This window comes from Lethenteron reissneri, chromosome 37 (assembly GCF_015708825.2).
Source record: "Lethenteron reissneri isolate LAM-NWPU_2019-01 chromosome 37, ASM1570882v1, whole genome shotgun sequence".
NCBI classification, from domain to species: domain Eukaryota; kingdom Metazoa; phylum Chordata; class Hyperoartia; order Petromyzontiformes; family Petromyzontidae; genus Lethenteron; species Lethenteron reissneri.
In genome coordinates, this window is record NC_083815.1 from 2,706,924 (window position 1) to 2,727,567 (window position 20,644).

The 20,644-nt window shown below is 52.6% G+C and overlaps 1 protein-coding gene across 3 annotated transcripts in view; it reads left to right on the forward strand.

Annotated features, from left to right (window-relative positions):
• The window catches only part of LOC133351333 (tetraspanin-4-like), a 179,738-nt gene that overhangs the window by 29,381 nt on the left and 129,713 nt on the right, over nucleotides 1-20,644 (forward strand). The gene's annotated exons all lie outside the window — the stretch shown is intronic.

Genomic DNA, 20,644 nt, shown 5'->3' on the forward strand with positions numbered 1-20,644 from the left:
AGAAGGGAAATAATAAAACAATAAAACTAAAACATAATAAAATAATTCTCACGACGTTTCGGCCACAACGCAAGCAGCCGTCCTCAGGTGAAGAACAGGTCTGTCGGAAAGACAGCGTCTGAATGAACACGCTGTCTTTCCGACAGAACTGTTCTTCACCTAAGGACGGCTGCTTGCGTTGTGGCCGAAACGTCGTGAGAATTATTTTATTATGTTTAACTTTTATTATTTTATTATTTCCCTTCTACGTGACTTTACCGAAAGAACCAAGAATATGAATCCCTGCAGTCACGAAAGCTTAAAATCGAAACCTTACAATTTAGTTTCTCAAAACACCAACTTCGCGAGCGAGCCCTTTCGTTCAACACATTTATAATATTGCTCAGTGTTGGAATAAGGCAGCCCTTTTAAATGAACTCAAACATGAACAATTGTTTAACCTTGACATGCCCCTGTCTGTGCTGAGTCTACGTTAACACCCTTCTCAATACGAGGCCTATAAGAAATGTTTATAGGCCTCGCGTCAGAGACTTTATCACGCGTCCGGTGGCTTTTTGTATTTCTTTACACGTTCACATTTCGCCTCGTCTCGGGATCGTGAATGGGAGGCGTGCAAATGAACTGACGTAGCATCGGTCTGATTAACGGTGAGTTTGACTCGAAATGAAACCACCTCACGAGTTCTGAGAGCCAACTTCCTCATTGAAATGCAGCGTACGGGCGAAAACTCTCCCTCCCTATTATCTGCGGAAATAATTGTGAATTAAACTCTAAATTGCGCGCGGATTAAACGCCTTTATATTAATTTAGTCGTGTCAGGAGTTTACGGGAGGCTGCTCGTGCGCGCGTGGCGGTTCACTGCCCGCGCGTTCCCACCCGCCCCCGCCCCCCTTGGCAACGATCGGTTTCCCAGGTGACCCAGGTAAATGAAACTCGGGGTCAATCTTTGCGAAGGAGACTCTATCATGCCCTCTCTACTTCTCACAACAGGCCGCACGATAATCAACGTCGAGCTTGGCCTGCTGTGATGACCACGTTAAGCTCCGCGAGGCTTTTGCCCGGCGCGGTTAAGTCGTGTCGTTGTTGTTGTGCGCTTTGTTTTTTCATTTTTGCGGACCGCTGGGAATTTTAGGGGTGAAAGTTGAATGGGTGGAATGTGAGCGTCGCCGAAGTCCCCCCCCCCGCGCCGCGCGTGTCCGAGTGTCCGCGTGCGTGCGTGCGCGCGTGTGTGAGCCGCTGAGATGGGCAGCAACGTCTGGGCGGAATTCCTCGGTTTCGCTAAGTGGGTTCAAGCCCCCACCTGTTTCCTCCGAGTGCCGGCGTTCCCCAACTCTCCAGCCGCCGCGACTCACCGCGGCGGTCCGTGCTGCGCATTCCCTGTGTTTCCCGGTCTTCTAATTCAAATTCGGTCGTTGTAAGCCGCGCCAAATCTACGGTCACGAAACCCGCAACGCGCCCAAGTCTCGTCGGATCTCGGCATCCTGGCAGGGTTGAGGCGGTCGACGAGCATGACAGGTGTTGAAGGCCACGGGGCCACGTGGTGGGCAGCAGAGGGCACTGCAGACACATCCACCGTTGCGCTGTACTTCTGTCCGCCCGTGGCTATGCTTCTACCCGCCTTCACCAAAATACACCGACCAGATTGGTGAAGTAGGGTTAAACTGCTCCCACTACCCGCACGGTGGGTGGGGTGGTCCTCATCCGGCAGTGGATTGGCACGCACCCTGCACGCGCTTCGTTATCGATGCAGCGAGCTCGACGTCACTTGGGACGTTATTTTGCATTCGCCAGGCGTGTGCCGCCCGTAGCCCGTGAGTCTGCATTTAAAGGAGGTTAACCCTTTTCCCGTTCCGAGACGTCTGCATGTTGCGGGGTGGCGTCCCGTTCACCGCTGAATTTCGAGAGTCGTAGCGCGCCGCTGTTTTTAAAGACTCCGGACTCACCGCAGAGAACCGTGGCGACACGACCGCACGCTGCGCTAGCTGGCGGCCAACTGTGCCGCACGCCCTCCCCCCGCGTGCACGTCATCGGAACGGAATCGGGAGAAAAACTGAGGGTGTACACGTACGTCATCGGAATGGGGAAATGGCGAAATTATTGAGTCGTTAAACTTGGAGAGGTGTTCGAGGCCTCGGTTTGAGAAGCCCCGTCCTGGTTCAATCGCCATGCAGGCGGCTCGCTCTGTACGGTTCAGAGATTCGGTTCAAATCTGGTACGCCGGTGCAGACAGTTTAACACACTTATTGTTCGCAATCTCTGACTGGAGGTGTCGCGGTTCTCAGCCAGGCTGAACTAGGTTGGCTACCGGTGAGGTATAAACTAAAAAAGAACACCGGGACACATCGTGAGGGGAAGAAAATCTATTTCGAAGCTATTGCGCTGCATTATTATTATTATTATTCAGTATCGTATCGATATATCATGTTATATTCTAAATGGCTTCATGTAACCCAGGTCACCCTGTTTAAAGAGGCAATATGTCTCCTTGGGCCTCGATTTAATCTCCTGGTTAAGCAATGGGGACGAGCGCCACAAGTAAATTGTTATTATTACGCAAATGATAACAACAACAAAATCGCGACGTTTAACGTCCCGGTGAAAACTGACAGACTTCCCAGGACAGCAGCCACCTGAACAAGAGGGGAATCCAGGGAGAAACCAGGACAGGTGGCAACTCCGCATTCCACGCGCGAGATTTTCAGCAATTATAATGCGGCAATTAAAAATCCAAAGTCGCGTCCAACTTTGCCAAGACTCCGCACTCCACAAGGGGCTCCCCGCCTTGGGGTCATAAAAATGCAACGTTGTTGCTATGGCATCTGGCGAAATTAATTAGCGGTCGGAATCCGTCGTGCCCGCCAGCTCCAGGATAAGCAGATGCTATATTCGTGGAAATTCGAGCCCGCGATGTGGAGCCGCGTGGGCCGGTGCGGCACCGTGCGGGTCCTGCCACAGGTCTCCGCGGAGCTCGTGGCCGAGACGCCGCTGCCGCCGCCTGCCGATTTTATTAGCGATTCGTTGAAAATCAAATAGCTCAAGGTCGGCGCCGAATATGCGCGCACAGAAGTTTTTGCGAAGTCCTGGGACGCTGGCGTTGGTGTACAACGTGAGCGCGACGGTCGCCGGTTGGTTCTCTCAATCACAAGCACTCTCTTGTTTCGTGCTTGAAATACATTGTCTGCATGTACAGGCCTCTCGCAAATTGTGCCATCGCAACTGTCTCATTGTCCTGTCTCACTGACCCACGCTGTCCCACCGAGTGGCCCACCAACTGTCTCGAAGTTAGCCGGGCGGCGGTGACTACGCGCGTGGCCTGCACTCCGGCACTGCGGAGGCGCTGAGGATTGGCGGGTCACGTCGAGGAGGTGCCATACCCTGGCTTACCAGCAGACGGTGGTGCGACAAAATGTGGACTTCCATCTGTTCCAGCTGCATGGGATAGTGTTGCCCCCATCGCACGCGTGGCTTTTCCCCGGAGCTCTGGTTTCCTCCAGCATGTAAGCACTCACTATATTGGACTGCAGAGGTTGGGGGGCGATCGCTGGTAGCGCTGGCTCACCGCGTGGCTGCCTTCCAGCTCCGTCTGTAATTCCTCCTCTCTCCTCCGAGCCGTCGTCCGCCTTCGAAAGTTTGGTGCATACTGCGCGGTTGCACGCTACAAGTTGACATCAATGTCACATTTGTTATTCACGGTATCGCTTCATCACTAAATGAACGAATGGCTACCGGAGGGGAGGGAAATAAATAAATAAATAGCCGCACTGCTAAAAGCAAAACAGTTCACAACGCGTTTGTGCGGATTACTTTGCGCGTGAACACCCACCCCCCCCCCCTCCGGCCTCTCTAATGCAAACTCTTCAAACCCACTCGTGCGTGCGTGCAATTAGACACGCGCTAGATCAGTAACGAGGTAATGGTACAAGGTGAATCCCGCAAGGCCCGCGACTCTGATTCAGCAGATAAGTAGCCTGCGGATTGGCATGGGCAGGTGATCAACTTTCATGACGCGACAACGCAACGCTGGCACGGCGCGGAGCCCACCGTGAGACCTGGGTGGCACCCAACCGGAGCAGATCCCTCGAAGCCCCCCCCCCCCCCCACTGACTCCTACGGGGGGTGATCGGGTGGCTTGCAGGGTTTCATAATAGCCGTGTCCAACTGAATGTAGTTTAGTTGACTGTTATTGCTCAGGGCGCAACGATGCATCGATTCCTCGATTGAAATCCATTGTTCAACAAGAGGCTCAACATAATTGCTGTAATAGAGCATGTAAAAATTGGTGTGTTTTTTTAATATGTCCTATTTATGTGACTACGCGTGGAATAAAATATGTACGGACAAGAATAGAAACGAACGAGATGATAAGGAATCAATTCTTGCATTGAATCACGAGACGTCATGAAGATTGTTGAGACCCTGAGTTCACATCCAGTACCCATCAGACTGCAGAAAACAACGCAGCCATATAACATTTGGACTGTCGATTAATTTGGAACAACTCTAGCTCTGAGGACTGAAAAATGTGACCTTTGATGGCCATGTGTTGGGCAGTCCCTATATCAGGAGGGCATGCGAGAAGGTGGCATGCCCTCTGGACATCGAAGTGACCTCAGGAGTAGTTCCGGTATTTCTACACACTGTCCCGGGGCATCGTGGTGCATTTTGCATTGCACACGAACGACGGGATCAACACGAATTGAAAGAAACCCGCAGGGGCACGGTAATGCAAACTCGACTCGCGTCAACATGAAGCGGTGCTTTTGACTTTGCTTCGAGTATAAAGCGGTCGCCGAGTAAACGGAGGCACTCTGACACGCGAATGCATCGGGTGGTGAATTACTTTCACGGGTGACAAAAGCGTGGACTTGGGAAAACCAGGACGGGTGGCAGCCCCGGTCAGCACGTGCTAGAGATGAGGAGCCGTTGGGAGTGGCAAGAACCCCCCGGGAGTCCAGCGATTCCTCGAAACGCCGAGGCCGCGTTAGATACAGGGCCGCCAGCCAAGGCCGGAATAGTCCAGGTGTAATGCGGCAGGCCTTTAAAGGGGCGCTGACGGGCAACAGTTCCTGGTAGTTCAAATCGGAGAGGTTGGCAAACCGCGCGGGCAGCGGGGTTGGCCAAGGTGCGCAATCCGCGCCTGTTTGGGGGACGCGTGTGCGTGACTTTGTGGAAGAGCGGGTGGTGGGGTGGGCGTTGGGGGCGGGGGGGTGGTTACTATCAGGGCCAAGGTGCTGCCCGGTCAGGTGACTGCGGGCTTGCCTTACTCCCCGCCGTTCAGTCGCTCCCTTACCTCTCGTTTATTGCCTCGAGCATGGGCAGGGGTCGGGAAAGTGCGGGCGGCTCCTGAGCCGCGTGCGACCCTTTAAGGACCGCTTCGTGACGGCATTTATTAAGGCCCCACCGTCTCGTATTCGACACAGTGCATTGCGGCTCTTGGAATGAGAATAGGTTTTCCATTTTTTCTGGCAACAAAACAGGTGTTTAAAGGCTGTACGCCTTTTGGCGTCCTCTGGTCTAACACCGTTTTGAGACTAGGCTCAAAAGAAAGCTGTCTCTGGTGTGGACCAATCAATTTCAAGGACAATGCATATATTATCAGAGTATGTTTTTTGTTTGCATTCTGACCACAAGCATTGTGGTTAATGCAGGCATGATTCCTTGTAAAAAGGTTTCAGTTTGGTGTTTTAACATCTTAAGACCTGTTTTGTTGCCAGAAAAAAGGGGAAAACCTATTCTCATATTTTGGTACTGGCAAAGGAGGTCCCATGATGGCTTTTGGAATGTAGATTTTTTTTTTGCCCAATTCGAAAAAAAATGGTTCTTATTGCTTTTTGGGTTGCAGACCCCCCTCCCCCCTGACCATTTATATATTCTCCGGGTTTCCTGTAAGCAGCAGGAGAAACCGCGACACCGTCCGACGTGGATCTACGTGGTGGTGTCTCAGGTGCGACCGCATCTCAGGGCGCTGTGCAGGGACAGTCGCGCGCATGAGCATCCTGGGCGAGACGAGGCATGTTTGATGTGCAGCTTATATCCACTCATTCGTTTGACAAAAACGTAAAAGCCAGGTACATTTGTTTTCGCAGTTTGCAGATCAGGATATATATCTTTGCACATCCGATTAACACGGTTGGCTACTTGTGGCATGAAAGAAGTTCCACATACATACTTTGCAAGGGCATGCGAAATGTCCAGGACTTGTGTTCTGTAAGATTGACCATTCCTTCTCATCTGCACTGTGTTCCAACTCGATTCCTCATCGGCATCTGATGTTTGCAACCGCTGAGGTGAATCGCCACGATTCAAAGGTCGCAATTCAACAGTCAATTATTTTGTTAAACATCGCGGTGCATCGTAGCTGGCGCCTCCCGTGGCTGAAGGAGCCCACGCACGAATCGAAAATAATGAGATTCTCATGCGCGTGATCCGATGGGGTCTACCGCGAGAGTTAAGAATCTATTTTAATCTCGTGACGCGACGCGTCGTTACGTCTCCAAAATAGCAACATTGTAACGTTTCGCTTCCTTCTCTCTCCGCTTGACTTTGAACCTCCACGGCCACTGTCTCGTCTCGTACCCCCTCCCCCCCCCCTTCCCCCCCCCTCCTCCCCTTCCCCCCCCTTCCCCCCCCACCGAAAGTTACTCAATCCAAGAGGAACGATTTCATTCTTATCCGCTCGGCTGTCACCGGTGCGCTCTTCGTCGGTGGCCGCGCTGCATCGGGAAGCCTTTGAACCTGCACTCTCCACTCATCAACTGCGGTTAAAAATAAGCAGGCAGCGGGGCCTCTCCTGCGGGGCTGCCGCTTTACTCCGCACCTCGTTGCCGCCCGTGTAGCTACACGCGGTTTTCCGCAGGGACGGTGAAATGTAAATGCATTCGGCGCCCTTTGCTTTTTTGCTCGGGTATCTCCTCCGGAAGCGTTCAACGCCCCCCCGGAGTTTTAACTCCACGCTTTTCTTTTTTCCGTGCGAGCGCCACCCGACACGCACGGCGTTCAAATTGTAATCGAGGTAATGCGGTTCCTCGTTGCCCGCTTGTGTGTGGGATTTTTAATGGATCGTCGAAACGGCCGCGGGCAGTTTTAACTCGACGCGTCCTGCGCGGACGCCACTTACGCAAAGATTATTTCACGTTGCGCTTAAAATGATGGATTTTAGAGGTCAAATTCTGCGTAAGTGCGGCGACGCGTTCCTAACGCGTACCGTATCGGCTTCCTGGCATTGCGCGCACAACCGGAGATAACCGTGAAAGTCTTTTATCTCTCGATGCTCGCGTGGAAAAGAAAGTGTATAATCTGCATGTAACATCCGCGCCCGCAGACGCGTCAAGGTACAGGGGCTCTCACGCTGGGTAGAGGGCACGCGCGTTGGCAACGGGGAGTGGTGGGTGGCAGTGCCGACTCCACTCTGCAAATTCGCAGAATTTAGAAAAACATTTTTTTGATATAATTAGCGCAGATTTTGAACCGTTCATGACAGTGACAGGGGATGGGCAAATCCCCGCTCTTAGCATGCCCCTTCCCTGCGGCTCGCCGCTCACCACCGTATGGCTGAAGCCCCTCCGAGCGGTATCGTCGGCTAAAGGGGGAGCAGGAAGGGAGGTGGGGCGAGCGAAGAGGTAATCACGGTGCAGTGCTCGGCTATGTCTTGTTCACGCCACTACTATTCCACTAAAAGTGAAATCCCGGTAAGGCCCCTCTAGAGGGAACTTTTTGCCTACTCTTCCGCGTTGGCCAGGTGTCTTAGAAGAGGTGGTAGTACCCATACTTCACCGTACCACACGCAACCTGCCGGACGGACTGTCGTGCACTCCATTTATGCTGCTGGGCGAACGGAAGGTGGTGGGAGGGGGTCGGGGATTTCAGAAACCTGCCCCATTATTTCAAATGCTGCGCCGGGAAAACACATTGAACCGGTGACCTCTCCATTGCACCGTGTGGCACACGGGATTTATTGTGGGATGGCGAGCCGCTGCGTCGGGTCATGGTTTGCGACATTACGTAAGCGAGGGGAGCCCCGCAGCACACGGTGAAAATCCGCACACGTGGGTCGACACATGGAGGTGGACGCGAAATGTGTCTCGCTCTTGTTGGCGAGAGCGCTCTCGTTCAATTTTGGCCGAGCGGTTTGCAGGCTTTTAAAACAATAACAACAGTAAAAAATGGCATTTCGCTTCACCGAACACGGGAGGCTGTTGCGGCGTAACTCACCCCAGCTCTGTCCAACCAGCAGCAGCTGTACGGTGCTAATGGCTTGGTCCACAGGTCATTCGATAGGCAGGTAACGTGTGGTGGGCTAAAGTGTGGGCCCTAACACATCTTACGCGAGTCGGCCCAAACATGATGATGGTGATGATGGTGATGGTGGTGGTGATGATAGTCTAGAGCAGTGTTCTTCATTGCAAGGCCCGCGGCGCCACTAAGGGCCCCCTGGTGGCCTTTAGTGCGGCAATTGATAAGAGACAAATTGTGAAAACACCGCTCATCATCATCGTGCTGTCAGACCCCCCAATGGTTTTAAATGTGCGGCGGCCCTCACACTGATGATGTCGCGTCGGTGAGAGTGGTCCCCCTCTGAAAACGAGTGAAGAGCACTGCACGAAGGCCTCTCTGAAGCTCCCTCTCAGTTAGGCCCTGCTGCCAGCAGCATTGCGAGCAAGAATTTGGCAGTGCTGTGCGTTTACCATTACGCGATTGTCCTAAATAACCATTGCTGGCCGTGGCTCAGTAGAGCGCTGCGAACGGGAGGCCGAGGCTGCACCTTGCTGACCGAGAGAAAACAGTCGCCGTCGGATGGCCGCGTGTTGAGTTGCACGAGTAGTTGACGCGTCACGTTAGTGCGCGTGTGGTTATGTTAGTGGCTTCGTACCAAGCTCTGGGTGTGGTATTGTGTTTTGAACTTGATTACCGTAGACACTGCAACGGTCTTCTGTGGAGCTGACTGAGAAACAAGCCCTGTCGCCCGGCTCCTCCTGAAGCCGCTGGAGCCACGCACTTTTAAATCTAGATTGAAAACTCATTTCTTTAAAACTGCTTTTTTGTATGTATAGTTTGCTGTCTTTCCCCCGCACCTCCAATTAGCACGGTTGGCTGCGCACGCTGCGAAAGAGGTTCAACGCAGCACTCACGCACCCTCGGATGGGGAAGGCAGTCGAGCCATTTGTACGGGGCAGGGGTCACCGTCGCCTGTGATACGTCGCTCGGGGAGAGTGAACTTGGGTCGGGCGATGAGGGAGCCCCAAAGGGACATTGGGCGGTGCAGGGCCCACCACCCCGAGCACGGCAGGCCCTGCTCACAAGCACGGCCGGGCTTGGTCTGCGGTAAATGTGACGAAGACTCTCATCGCTGCCTAGTGCGGCGGGACACACACACACACACTCACCCCCTGTCGATTAAGTCAGTCGCGCCGGCTCAGCTGATTGTCACGAGGAGGGGGAGTGCGAGTGGTGGTGGTGGTGGTGGAGGGGGCATTCTACTCATATAGGGGGTGGTCACTCGTCAAGGGGGTGGGGGGGGGGGGGTAGAGAGAGAGGGGGGGGGGGCTGCATTTTTGGCCGGGGACCCCACGAGCACGCGCCTCGGGCTGCTGCGTGGCTGCCCTCCAGTCTGAGCGCCGGGGCGCCGAAGGCAACGCTGACACCGCCGCGCCTGTCGCCAGCTTCGAGATGGAGCCACGTAGCTGCGCGCATAGGGGAGCCGCGAGAAGCGAGGGGCGACCCACTGCCAAGAACCCTGCGGGCGATATACAGCACCATTGCGATATACAGCACCATTGCGATATACAGCATCATTGCAATGGGGGGGATAGCGGGGCAAGTGGGTTCGTGGGCTGAGCACACGAACGAAATCAAACGCGAGTTCTACCCCCACCCCCTACCCTCACCGCGCCAACCAGTGGCGCCACACGACGAAAGTGACAGCCGCGTGTACCAGCTGCTCGTGTCAGACGCCAGTACCAGACGATGGTGCCAACTGTTAGTACCGGCCACCAGTAGCAGCCCTGCCACTTGCCCCTAACCCTAACCAACTTAACGTGCCCTCCCAATGGGCATAATTTTACAGCTAAACAAAAGTCATCTGGCCAAAGCAGCCACGTGTACCACCAGCCTTTTCACTGACCTCAACCCGAACCCTGACCAGCCAGACCAGTCGCGAGCATTAGCCCCTCTGACCCACACCTTCTGAGATCCCTGCATGTGACGTGACCTTTTTAAAATCACACTAGTGGGACCACGCTTACCGCGACTCCTCGCCACCCACAGATACAAACTAAAACATTTTATTTGATTTTACCAGGTAAGGCCCACTGAGCCATACAGCTCTTTTTTCAGAAGCGACCTGGCACAAATAATAGATCAGCGAAGTGGCTTATCGCGTGGACGTGTATAGCAGCCAAAGTTCTCTAAACGCACGCTGATTATAAATGCGGACGGGAAAAAGCGGAGGACCCTGAGAAAAATCCACGCGACCACGGGGAGAGCGAAACACGCAAACTCCAAATACGCAGCAGGCGCCAGGGTCTGGATCGAACACAAGACCTCCTGTATACCAGGCGAGGTAGTGAACATCTCCTAGCCACCGTGGCGCCTATTCACCAGTCATTGGTGAATTGGCTGAGACCATCGACTCGCTTGAGAACCCGGGTTAATCTCGGGCGGCTGAAAGTCGGATTAAAACCCGGGTTCTTCGCGTTGCCGGCTCGGTGCTCCGAGCCCCTCAGCCTCTTCACTGGGTAAATACCCGATTTTATTTTTTATTCTTCTTGGTTCTTTCGGCAAAGTCACGTAGAAGGGAAATAAAAAATAAATAAAAATAAAACATAATAAAATAATTCTCACGACGTTTCGGCCACAACGCAAGCAGCCGTCCTCAGGTGAAGAACAGGTCTGTCGGGGAGACAGCGTCTTCACCTGATGACGGCTGCTTACGTTGTGGCCGAAACGTCGTGAGAATTATTTTATTATGTTTTATTTTTATTATTTTATTATTTCCCTTTTACGTGACTTTACCGAAAGAACCAAGAAGATGAATCCCTGCAGTCACGAAAGCTTTAAATCGAAATTTATTTGGATTGTTACGTTTCTGAAGGTGACCGAGTCGATGCGTGAGGAATGTTTTTCACTCTCTTCGGAGCAGAATATATTCTGTTCCCTGCATGTTTATTTAATCAGTGTTTATTGTGTACGCTAATCAATCAGCCAGTGACTCATAATACCGTCTGCTGACGATGCTGTCACGTTTAAGGAAGCTGTAGATCACCGCAGCCCAGACGAATTTACGGGTTTGCAGATCGCTTACAACATCATCATCATCACCATCATCAGCCGTGCTCTGCTGGGTGAAGGCCTCCCCCACAGCGTGGCAGTCATGGTGGTTTGTTTGATCACACCTAGCCACGCACGCTGATTAAAATCATTCTGTGAGTGACGAAAGGAAATTAATGACGAACGAAAATTTTGTGCGGGCCCGAAAACAAATTGTTTACACAACACACGAATATGTGCACTGCGCGTACAAAAGCTCTCCGCTTCATGCAAAATAACCGTGATGCGCTTCTTCTGAACTGGTGGTTTTGCAATTAGGGCTGATATCTTCGCAAATCAATCCATGTTGTTGGTGTTTGTTGGTGAAGTTAGGGAGCTCAGGAACGGCTCAGATATCACTCCACCGCCGCTGTTGTCAATCGTGGCTAGGAATCGAACCGAGGTCGCACAATCACTGAACGACCACTCCCCAAGTCTATTTATGCATGCACCGTACTCTTTGTATTCATGGACACTTTGATAGAATAAACGTTTTGTTATTGTCAGTCATATCCTGTGCCTTCATATCACTTGCACACAACGGCCAGCGGCTGGGTGAGAGATTGCCACGGTATTCTCAGCATCTGCAGAGCCTGGCCCTGCATCTGCCACTGGTCTCGCACGCAGGCCGGCCAGGGTTTTCGTAACGCCGACACGGCCACGCTGCTGCGGGCAGGACTTTCCTACGTTCTCGCCCGCAGCCTCGCCAAGCTGGTAACTGGCCTCTGATGCGAGGAGCGAAACGGGCACCCCCTGTCAAAATTCCCACCGCAGTTTGTTTCCCTCTCGAGCCGGGCAACATGTGGCCCACGGGCCCATTATGGGCAGTTGCAGCGCCTGCACACTCGATGTGTCCCGTGGCGGTCTTGCCCCCAGCTCATCTGTTCACGATCGTTAAGCTAATCACGCGGTGCGTGGGTGGATGGGTGGGTGGTGGTGGCGAGAGAGAGATGGAGTGAAACGGAAACCGTGGACTGGATCTGTCCCGGTGGAGGAAGAGGACTGCTCGCTCACCGCGCCCTTGTCATGCGTAACCGATGATTTCATCGGCGCTACTTGTTCATGGGGCATCTTCCAATATTCATGAGGTCGCCTGCTCGTTTGCACCTCAGCTGGCGCGGCGGGTGCGTGTTTCTTGATTTCCCGGCACTGCCTCCGTTCAGCCGGCAGTATAAATGGGTACAACCACAGGACTCCCCCCTCTTCCAAGACATGCCCAGCATGGAGAGTAGGCCGAGCGATCCGCTAGAAGAGCTGTCTAGAGCTCCCTCTAGCGGAGGCCCTTCTGCCAGCAGTGGCTTGAGCGAGCAATTGTAGGGCTGCACATTTACCTTGATATTTCACGAGGCCACAATCTTTTCCCCAGTCCAAATAAATTCCATATTAATTCATCTCAGTTGCATCTTTTCTATGCTATCTTCTGCCGTTGTTTTAAGTGGTGCGCCTATTCCAGATTTAAACCCTTGGCAGTCGAAAACGAGCCTCACGTATCCCAATAAGATGCCAGATTCTCTGCAAATAGCTTGGCGTCCACTCTGCAGTTTAAAGTCTGTTCCCTCTCAGACCCGCCACTGAACATTCTGCTTGGAATGTTTTTAGTGCAGTTGTATTTTAATTGCATTTCTATCTCGGTCTCATTTCGGCCCACCGGTTAAATAACACAATGCTTGCATCGGTATTTGTCGCGTGCGAGACGTGCGTTTGTTTACCACGTCGCTTGTTTTTATGCCCTGTTTTTGTTGTTGTTGATGTCCTGCCCGAAGCCCACTCGCATTTCTTAACAGTCAACACGACATCTCTCTCTCTCTTTCCCACTTGCATACGCACGTTCTCGAATCCACACGTCCCCCTTTACGTCTCTCAGCGTAATTCAAAGCGTGTGCCTCTCCGCGCTTCACTTGAGTACGGAATTGGCTCTCTCTCTCCTCTCTCTCCCTCCCTCCCTCTCTGTGGGCTTTAAATGAACGGGGGATGAAGAATGAATGAACGAACGGCCGCCCCCCCGCCCGCCCGCCCGCCCGCCGCAGAACGATTGGCGGAGGTTTTCAGCGGGCGACTAAATTAAATTAAAGGATTAAATGTTGGCCCGCTTTGGGTGACAGAGCGACGATGGCACGGATCGCTCGTCTCCGGTGACCGAGCGCGAAGGGAGGTCGCTGCGTTCGTCGCCGCCACCGCCGCAGAAATCACCGCACAATTCCCGCGGAGCACGGAAATAAAAAAAATGTTTTTGGTTAACGCGGAGCATTTATTACATTCTTATTATTATTGTTGTTAGCGAGGAATGAGAGAGAGAACCCAGAGAGTACCGCTGCAAGTAATCACACCGGGCTGATTAAACGGTGTCACAACCCAGAGGAGCTTCCCTGTAATTACACGTTTAAGAGGCGCCGCGTGCGACTCCGCGCCTCCAAGCGTCCAGCGTGATTCACCCTCGCTAAGTAAGGGGGGGGGGTGAGCCTCGGTGCACCCCCCTGATGAGATTGAGATCGCACCTCGTGGGCGAGATGCCCCCCCCCCCCCGTGAGTTAATGACCTGTGCGCAGCAGGGAGATTGTGCGTTATCGCTCCGCGAAGATGAGATTAAACAAAACGGGAGCTGGGGTGGGGGGCGCAATGCCGTTCCGCCATGGTGGAGGGGGGGGGGGTCCATGTTTAGCCACGAGCGTTGTTGTCTTGGCGAGAGTGTGCGAGCCAGGGCCTGATCCGTGTGTAATGTGTCGCGTGCGTTGATCCGTGTGTTGTGTGTCGCGTGCGTTGATTCGTGTGTTGTATGTCGCGTACATTGATTCGTGTGTTTATGTAGCGTACGTTGATTCGTGCGTTGTGCGTAGCGTGCGTTGATTCGTGCGTTGTGCGTAGCGTACGTTGATTCATATGTTGTATTTCGCGTGCGTTGATTCATATGTTGTATGTCGCGTGCGTTGATTCGTGCGTTGTGTGTAGCGTACGTTGATTCGTGTGTTGTGTGTAGCGGACGTTGATTCGTGTGTTGTATGTAGCGTGCGTTGATTCGTGCGTTGTGTGTGGCGTACGTTGATTCGTGCGTTGTGCGTACCGCATATCTTTCGCACCGTACGTAGCCAGCCATGCGAATCGAAAAGGACAACAAACTTAACACAAACAGCAGTTCTCAAGAGGCGTGTTGGCGACGAGGTCGTTCCCGTGATCGTCAGCCGACAAACAGGACAGATTACCACGACCAATATCATCCGAAATAGAGGTTTTCTTTTTTAGTTAGATCGCGTAAATATAAATGTGTCGTTAAACCCGCCACCCACCCGACACAATCGTGAATGTTGTGGGTGTACTCTGCAACACGGGTGTGCTGATCTAGTAACGATGTTTTGTCTACGTGACAAACCTTACGATACTTGCCTTCAACCGCAACAGTCCAGGAAAGCCGTTAAATAATTTTGACGCGACACATTTATTTCTCACAACACCTGTATTGTTGTCCTCATGGTATTGTGGAAATATAGCGTCGGATATCATAGGATTATTAAACATACATCGTAATCTCGTGGTAGGGCTTAGGGGTAGTGCCTTTCACCGATGTGCTCTGCCCCAATCCAGCATCTTGGCAGCGTTTGAGTGAGAAATGAAGCTCCCTTGCTCAGGACCTTCCTATTTATTTCTTCTGCCTGTGGCCGACCGCCTCTCTGTTTCCGCACCCGCGTCTTGAGAGACATATCGAATATTGAACCCTCTGCAAATTATGAACGTTGCTTTGGCTAATTGTGTTGCGGTGTCGAGCGGTTTCTTCCCCACCCCCACCAACCTCTCTTCGCCCTTTTCTTCGCACGTTCACGTCTTTGTTCGAAACCGCACGGCGCGGATCACGACGAACGGCGAACGCCGCCTCCGGCTCGCGCGTGGCTTCATTTATTAATTGGAGGAGGAGGCGACCCGACCCTAACCCCGGTCTCTGCGCGGCGGCATCGGGAGATTAACGCGTCGTGGATTTTTTTCGCCGAACGAAACAAACGCGGCGAATTTGACTCGAGATTGGGGGGGGGGGGGTGGGTGGGGGGGCCAGAGTGGCGATGCTGTAATCGCAGCGTGCGCGCCCGCGGCGGGCTCCTCTGCCGTGGCTCGTGGCGGCGGCTGCGGTGGTGGTGGTGGCGGTGGTGGCTGGAAGTGTGATGAAAGGGCTGCCTTGTTTTGTGGTTAAAATCTGCCAACCCAAAGCAATCCTAATTAAAGCGCGCGCCTCCCCCCCCCAACGAAGGCTGCGTTCTGCCGCGGTGAGAATTGACGTTCTGCGTGTTCACAGAGCGCAGCGATAGCACAAAAAGCGAGAGCCGGCGTGGTGCGCGGGGTTTGTCTGTTTGCATGCGCGTGTGTACGGGGGTCAGGGAGTGGTGGTGCGGTGGTTAGCGCACTGCGCTACAGACATCAGTCGCGAGCGCTGTCTGAATTAGTTCTAGGCCGCCGAGTATGGATTCCAGCAGACACGAAAGCTTCTAATCAAGGCCTTAATAGATGTTCGCTAAAGATGCTCGCCCCAACAGTCTATTAGAATACAGGGGGTAACTGTATTCTTGGTGTGTGTGTGTGTGCGAACTCACACACCAGTGTGCAGGGCTCTGGCATATATCTGGGTGGATTTTTAAGATGTTTTTTTAATCGCTATATTCGAAAAAATTTCACGCCAAATGTTATCCCGATTGTGCTATCGACATCATTTGACGAGACGAAGAATCTGTCCGGATCGGTCACAGACCAACGCAACCTTTTATCTTCGATTCTTAAGAACAACTAGAAGCTCGTGAATTTGTCCCAAGGTCCTTCTGTTCGCATGAGCTGTTCACATGCATGTACGTACGCATGTGTGTACGTGGATAAACCGTGGCTCATCTCTTCATTGAGCGTCCTATCGCTCGCTCGCTCCGCGCGTTTGGCCCCGCACGCTAATTTTTCATTATGGGAAGTCATTAATTTACCTTGCGTCTCATTCGGAAAGAACATTGCAAATTACGGTTGATTTTTCTTTTTTAGACTTATTACTATTAAATAAAAAATGTCCGTCTAATTTACCGCCGCTGTCACCCCAACACATTCATGCCTCGCTGGCGCTGATGCTGCAAGAGAATGTCAGTGGCGGTGTCCTCGCTGCTGCAGCACCGGCAGGGCGCGGGAGAGGCGTTTCCTCGCGATTCCGTGGCACCGCACGATCGCTAAACTTGCGCCCACTTTGCAACGCGATTTCAACCCTTTTCTCCGCGTGGCTTCGGTGTGCGCGTTAGTCGCCCGTGCCGTCCGGTTTGTCGCGGAGACGGACTCGTCCTTGGATCGCCCAGCGACGTGCAAAATCCAGCGGTGGTCGCCGCACGGCCTTCGCTCGTGTGCACAGGGGGCGAGAGCCAGAGCCGAATGCGCGATAGACATGAGACGATCGCGTCGTTACTCATTCCGTTTTGCGTTTAACATTCGTTTTAAGTTTGTTTGATCCTGACTGTGTCATACCCCCCATGAGTTTTGTATGACCCCCCCCCCACACCACTTCCTTTTAGCATGGTCACTCTTCAGGGTTGCTCCCCGAGCTGCTCACGTGCTTATGCAAGCCGCTCAGTAAATGCTCGTGTGCTTCCGCGCCAGCCTTCCCGCTCGATCGCTCGCTCACCCGCCGGCCAGCAGGCAGGCAGGCAGGCGCGGAGCCGATGGGGTGCAAGAGGCTTCATTAATACTCGTCCTCTCGCCACGTGGCGCTGCCAGCGCATTGCCATTGCAGCAGCGGAGGGACGCCAAATCGAGACGTTTCTTGAGTCGAGAATTTCAAGGACGTGTACTCACGATGCAGAACGCAGCCGTTGGATGTGTCTTCGGGTCGCACCGCGCGTTGCCGAAGAAGCTCGGGGCACGTGCAGCCAAATGTGGATCGACTAACTGTGGTGAACTCATTTATCCTGCGCTGCTCGGTGGACACAATTCAAGACACGTGTGGGGATTTAAGCAACGTGGCCATTACGGCGTTGAGTTTTTTCTCCCGATTCTCCTGTGCGGCTCTCCATTGTATTTGGGTCTTACCGCGTGTTGTTCGGCATGATCAACTCAGCTCCCGAAGAAGCTCCTGGCACGTGGAGTGAAAAAAAAACAGATCGGAGAGCTACGCAGGACGACCGCAAAAAAAAAAAAACGCGCAGTAATCTGCAAAGTAGTTTCGCTGAGGGGCGTTTGCTTCGCTGTGTGAAATTTAGCCGTTTTGGTAATCGCCGGTAGATTTTCCAGGATCTGGTTTGTTGTTCACAGCCAAGCGATGGTTCGACGCTTTCAGTTAGCCGATGATGGACGGAACATTCGCGATTACTGACACTCACAGAGCTGCAAGAAACAAAAAATGCATTAATTTAAATTTAGGTGTTCACTTGAATTGGATGAATTCCAGCTCTTGTGAATTAAAATATGAACAAAAAATGTATTACTGACATAGGTCGAACGTCGTTTTGTAGCAGGAAGGGTGGGAATGTAATGGCCTAGTCCCCAACGTTTGTGAAAAAAAGCCTAAATTAAATTTTGGATTCATGTCATTTGGCTGAACTCCCGGTCCGAGAATGATTGTAATATCATGAACACTTCTTCGACACCACAGCACGTGAGAAGGTGCAGCACCCCCTGGTGTGGATAAGAGGCAATTGAAGGGACCTCACAAGTTATTCTGACATACTCCCAAAGCCGTTCTCTGGCCTGACGTGGTGTCTCACCACGTTCTGCAAAAGTTATGAATTTAATTTTGTTACGATGCATATTTGCATAATCATTGTATAACCGGGAAAATACTTTTTATTCTTAAACACAATTATCCTGTTTTAGAAAAACATTTATATTTTTGGGAACCTATTTACCCAGACCCTGTCATCATCATTATAATCTTCATCAGCCATGATTAATCCACTGCTGGATGAAGCCCGCCCATGCTGTTGCCGCGGTAGCGAGATGTGAATTCCCTCGCCTGGTATGCAGGAGGTCGTAGGTTAAATTCTGACCCTGACACCTGTGTATTTGGAGATTGCATGTTCTCCGCGTGGTTGCGTAGATTTTTCTCCAGGTCGTCCAGTGTTTCCCTTAGAATCAACGTGCGTTTAGAATATTTGGCTGCTATAAATTTCCACATGATGAGCCACTTCGTTGAGCTATCATTTGTGACCAGGTCGCTTCTGAAAAAAAGTTGTATAGCTCAGTGGGCGTTACCTGGTAAAATAAAAAAATGTGTTTAGTTTAGTCACTATCCCTCATGGTCCCGCGATGCCACAATCCACCCAAGCTCCTGTACACGGGTCAATCCCGTTGCTCCGGGCGCAATGTAAATGCTGTAGACTGGCACAAGAACAGCTGATGGATCAAGCAGCGGGCACATTCATAGACTGGGCTTTGACCGTGCCAATCGGTAAAACTGGACCTTCGCCACTTGAGCCGCTCCTGGAGTAGAGATATCACAAGCCTGGCCAAATTTGGCAGCCAAACAGCAGCCAAATGATTTACGCCGGGCCGAGCTTGTTGGTGGCCCATGTCCAGCACCGGATTAATTGCACAGATGCTTGGCAGCCTAATCACCTGATGGGCTAATCCAACCCAACTTATGACTCGAATCGCCATAAACGCTCCCGATTTCGGCAGAGCTGGGCAGCTCTACAGGGTGGAGCCTGGTTGGTCCTTGGCATGGATGGGTGACCATCGCCCAAACTTGCCAAGTGCTCGAGTAGTCGTGGGGCTGTGAGGTGACCACGACATGGCAGTGCTGAGTATTCCCTTTCAAGAGCAAGAAACGAAGTTAATAATGTACTGCCCCCTGCCAATTTACCCTCGGATGAAGGTCTCCGTCGCCACTCTGTATTTGTCGCGGAGGCTGTTTGACCATACTTCACCATGCTGGCCAGTGCAGGTTTGTTGAAAGGGCAGGGGCACCTCCCCGATTCAGACACCGCTGACGATGTTAGCCTTGCCCAGGAAGGTGCCGGCAGTTTCTTAGCGCAGTACGCTAACCACTGCGCCACCGCTCACTCACTCCTGTTCATAAGTGTCGGTTTTCCCTGGGTTGTCCAGTTTCCTCCTACACACAAAGCCAAACACTTGCCAGTGGAGCTGGCCAAGCATCCTAATCCAGGAGTCTCCAGTGAGGATTCGATTGGCATTGGGGCACCACAGTGGCAAGATGTTATCTCCCTCGCCTGCAATGTTAGGAAGCCGTGGGTTCAATCCCGACCCTGACGCCTGCTGTATATTTGGCGTTTTTCATGTCTCTTTCCCCGTGGTCGCGTGGATTTTTTGTCCTGGTCCTCCGGGTTTCCCCTCCACGTTTGGAATCAACATGCATTTGGAGTATTTAGCTGCGATAGATTTCCACGTGATAAGCCACTTCATTAAGCTATTACTTGTGGCCAGGTCGCTTCTGAAAAAGATCTGTATAGCTCAGTGCGCCTTATATTATTTGATTGCCATTGCCATTAATCCGGCCAATGAGAATGCTGCAAGTCAACTCAGCCCATAGATCCCTCGCGGAGAAGCCGACAGCGCTTGTCTTTTACGCAAATGCTCACCCCCGCCACAGGATTGTTGAATTTCCACCACGAAGCTCTATGCTCTGCAGAGGTGTGACCTGGAGATGAGCACCACCAATGCCCCGACGCTCATTTGAGCAGGAAATCGCTCTTGACTCGAATTGGCGTCGGGGGCAAGACAGCAGCCGCGGGCATTTACGGGCATGGCGGGCGTTCCGTGACGAGCACAAGGTCAGAGCAGCTGCTTCCAGATGTTCTCGCCTTCTTCATCTGCACGAACGCTCAGCCTCAACGTAAAAGTGTCCCGGCGCTAATGCAAAAATACGGTTATCGCGGGGCGCATGGAATAAGCATCGCAAGGATGATCACAGGGTGGCCGGGGGGGGGGAGATTGGTGAAACGACCCTGCTTGTCTATGGCTACGCTGCTGAAAGAGGGTGGCATGTGGCGGCGGAGCAGTTTTTATTATCGAGGTGAGAGGGGGGGGGGTTGGCGGTGGCGGTGGTTGTGGGTGAATGTTGGGAATAAAATGACATACCTGTGGGGGGAAGTGAGAGATTTATGGCCAAGCGATGACGAGAGTGGCATTAATCCTACCGCGCCGTTAAATTACACGCATGGCCGTGCCCGCGAGTATCGCCGGGTTTTTTTCCCTCTTCTCGCACTTTTTTTGCGTTTTTTAATGAAAAACTCCGCACCACCCATCACTCACGCCGCACTTTGCTCCATCGCACCCGCGACTTTCCCGGCCCCCCCCCCGGCCCCCTCCGACGCCAGGACTCTGCGGGTTTGCTACGGCCCGGGTTTTCATCGAGGTGACCGAGGAAACACAAACAAACTAA